This window comes from Eurytemora carolleeae, unplaced genomic scaffold (genome assembly GCF_000591075.1).
Source record: "Eurytemora carolleeae unplaced genomic scaffold, Eaff_2.0 scaffold40, whole genome shotgun sequence".
In the NCBI taxonomy this organism is placed as follows: domain Eukaryota; kingdom Metazoa; phylum Arthropoda; class Copepoda; order Calanoida; family Temoridae; genus Eurytemora; species Eurytemora carolleeae.
The window spans coordinates 769,854-773,797 of record NW_019396035.1 but is presented as its reverse complement, the minus strand read 5'-3'; the positions used below and the strand labels follow the sequence as shown (position 1 = coordinate 773,797).

General features: G+C 36.8%; 1 protein-coding gene across 1 annotated transcript in view; it reads right to left on the bottom strand.

Moving 5' to 3' along the window:
- LOC111698477 (polyhomeotic-proximal chromatin protein) overlaps positions 1-242 on the bottom strand; it is a 4,113-nt gene extending 3,871 nt beyond the window's left edge. The window contains exon 1 of the mRNA XM_023468829.1: positions 88-242. The gene's annotated coding sequence lies outside the window, so the exon portion shown is untranslated. The remainder of the gene's footprint in view (positions 1-87) is intronic.
- Positions 243-3,944: the final 3,702 nt, after the last annotated feature.

Genomic DNA, 3,944 nt, shown 5'->3' with positions numbered 1-3,944 from the left:
CCCCCCCCACTCCCTCACTACAGGCCTGTAATCATCAAAAGAAATTTGTTTTAAATGTTGTTAATAAACGTTTTTGAAATAATTTACCTAAAATAAAAACCTCCCAGACTAAAGTAACTTTCTTGAAATTACACATATATCCGTTCTGACAAAGCGGAACACAGAGAAAACACTATGAAAACACTAAGAGATGAGAAACGCTGAATACAGACTGAACTGGGTCGGGTCGGGTTCGTCAATCCCGACTTCATAGCATTTTCTCTGCAGCCAATGAGAAATTCGAATTTACCACTCCGGGCGTTTGAACCGCGGCCCGATCCTTTTCTATCCTCCAATAGGAATTTTCCGCGGGTCACGTGACTTTCAGGGCGATCAATACAGCCAGAATTCAAGAAGAGGTAAAAAATAAATGTTTAACAACAAATTTACAAAGTTATAATTGTGATTTAAAACATCTTTTATTATCAAATAGTTATAGTCTATGTCATCACAATAAATGTTAGGAAATGAAGAAATTTTTTCAAAATATTTTGTTCGTAATCCTATAGACTTGAATCGATTGGTGTGTACTGTACCAGACTTTTTAGACAAAGTATAAGAATTTGAACCTGGCCTGAGTAGGAGGAAATCCGCGACTGTCGGCACGGTTCGGCCGATCCTACCGTCTCACTCCGGAGTTCCCTGTATTTTTATTGGATGTTTGAAAGCTTGGGTCTGCACTAATGAATCCCAATCCAACGTTTTTATTACCCGGCCGGACCCGTAATTTTGTAAAAATAATTTTAGATTAAATATTAACATATTCCAGGAGAGTATTGATTCAGGGGAAACATATTTTACACCTGCAGTCTACACAGTATTTTCTATTTTTTTTCTATTTAATTTTTTTTTTCTAAAACTAGATGAACTATTCAGAAATCGAGACATTTTTAATAATCTACCTTTACAGTTACAATATTTAATTTTTTTTTGCAAAAAAATATACTTTTTTCAACATATAAAATATTTTTTTTACCATGGACCCTCCCCCCTGTTGGCCCTGGTTCCCCTGGTAGAGAAACAGACCTGAAACCCGTAAACGGAACATTGGGGCAAAACATACCCGCGGTCTTCTTATAGGATAAACCTAGAATAGTTTTAACAAAAATTCTAATCAATTCTGTAGAATTAATTTTTAACATAAAATGCATTCTTGTCGCTCCTCGCTCTTTTAAAGGGACTGTCTCTGTAATTTTAAGTGACCCTCCATTTAAAGAGGCATGATGCCGAAAGATCCCGAAAGAAAAATCTAACCCTTTTACGTGTTCACTGTGCTGGTTCAATTTTATGTTTAATATTTTGCTTTCGACCTAGAATTCTGTTTCTGAAATTAATTCATATTTTTTTGTAATAAGAACTGAGAAAATAGTGATTTGATTATGTTTTTTTCACATGCGATTATCAAGACGCGGATCAAAATTTTTTTCAAGGCAAAAATTTTGATTTTGAAATTAGTTGTAAATTTGAATAATTAATGTGTTTAATTTCATTAAAATGTTGATTTTTGACCGATGCATGCTATTGCAGGATGTATATTTACATAATCAAATAATTATTTTACTAAAACTTACACTTAGTAATTTATTTGTGCGTCAAACATTGCGGTTTTTTATATCAGCTGGTTGTTATATTTCATCCTTGTTTTAGTCTCAACATTTTATAGATTTAATTAGTTTTATAGAATAAAAATATCTTATATAGAGATAACATTTTGTTCCCAGTTTAAATCCTAAAGCGTGCTATCACGTTTAATCCTATCCTAGTTTTATTTTCAAAAACTGTTAAAAATACAAAAGTTACATATTCTGCCCGTGGTTTTGAGATTTTTATTCAACATTTGCTTACACAAACCCATCTTTTTGGAGGTTTGTTCTTTATTTTTTTTGTATAACTCTTTCGTTGACCTAACGTTGTAAATTGAAAGTATAAATATCATTTGTAGGAAACTTGTTCGAGAGTTTTTAAATGAGACATTTCAATGAGACAGTTTATTTCAAAACAACTCGGACATGACATAAGCTCTAACTATATGTTAAAATACTATGCTATATAGATGACATTGGTAGCTTTTAAACACGCACTCTTAGACTGTAAAATCATTTCTCAAGGGCTACCATGAAATTTTAAAAAATTGTCCTAGAACTTTTTCCATTCTTTCTGCAATTTCTTCCATTCTTCATCCTTTCTCTCCAATTCTTATTTCATTCTCTTTCAGCCTTCTATTCTTCCATCCTTCTACCCCTTACCATATTCTCTTCCATCCTTTCCTCATTTTTTCCTACTCTCGCCTCATTCTCTCCCATCTTTCCCTCATTCTTTCCTACCCTCACCTCATTCTCTCCCATCCTTCCCTCATTCTTTCCTACCCTCACCTCATTCTCTCCCATCCTTTCCATATTCTTTCCTACCCTCACCCATTCTCTCCCATCCTTTCCACATTCTTTCCTACCCTCACCTCATTCTCTCCTATCCTTCCCACATTCTCTTCCATCCTTACCTTATTCTTTCATGCATCCTTACCTCCTTCCCCTNTCTCTCCCATCCTTTCCACATTCATACCTACCCTCATCTCATTCTCTCCTATCCTTCCCACATTCTCTTCCATCCTTACCTTATTCTTTCATGCATCCTTACCTCCTTCTCTTTCATCCTTCCCACATTCTCTCCCATCCTTACCTTATTCTTTTCCATCCTTACCTCATTCTTTCCCATCCTTCCCATATTCTCTCCCATCTTTTCCACATTTACCTACCATTACCTAATTCTATCCCATGTTTTTTCCACATTCTCCCCCACCCTTCCCTGATTCTTACGTACCCTCACCTCATTCTCTTCCATCCTTATCTCATTCTCTCCCATCCTTTCCTCATTCTTTCCCATCCTTTCCTCATTCTTTCTAACCCTTATCTCATTCTCTCCTTTTTGTTCCTCATTCTTTCCTTCCCCTTATTCTCTCCCATCCTTTACTCATTCTTTTCAACTCTCACCTTATTCTCTCTCATTATTTCTCATCCTATCCTCTTTCTTTTCAATCCTTCTCGCAGTCTCTTCCATCCTTTCCTTTTTCTAGCCAATACTTCTCTCATTCTTGTCCATCCTTCCCTTCATATCTTTTATTCTCTTCCACCCTTCCCACATTATCTTTCATTCTCTTCCGCCCTTTCCTCATTATCTTCCTTTCTCTTCCACCCTTTCCTCCTTATCTTCCATTCTCTTCCACCCTTCCCTCATTATATTCCATTCTCTTCCTCCCTTCCCTCATTATCCTCCATTCTCTTCCACCCTTTCCTCGTTATTTTTTATTCTCTTCCACCCTTCCATCATTATCTTCCAATCTCGTCCACCCTTCCCTCATTATCTTCCATTCTCTTCCACCCTTCCCTTATTATCTTTCATTCTCTTCCACAGTTCCCTCATTATCTTCCATTCTCTTCCACCCTTCCCTCATTATCTTCCATTCTCTTCCACCCTTCCCTCATTATCTTCCATTCTCTTCCACCCTTTTATTCTCTTCCACCCTTCCATCATTATCTTCCAATCTCGTCCACCCTTCCCTCATTATCTTCCATTCTCTTCCACCCTTCCCTCATTATCTTTCATTCTCTTCCTCAGTTCCCTCATTATCTTCCATTCTATTCCACCCTTCCCTTATTATCTTCCATTCTTTTCCATCCTTCCCTCATTATCTTCCATTCTCTTCCATCCTTCCCTCATGATCTTCCATTCTCTTCCATCCTTCCCTCGATATCTTCCATTCTATCCCACCCTTCCCTCATTATCTTCTATTCTATTCCAACCTTACCTCATTATCTTCCATTCTCTTCCACACTTCCCTCATTATCTTCCATTCTATCCCACCCTTCCCTCATTATCTTTTATTCTATTCCACCCTTCCCTCATTATCT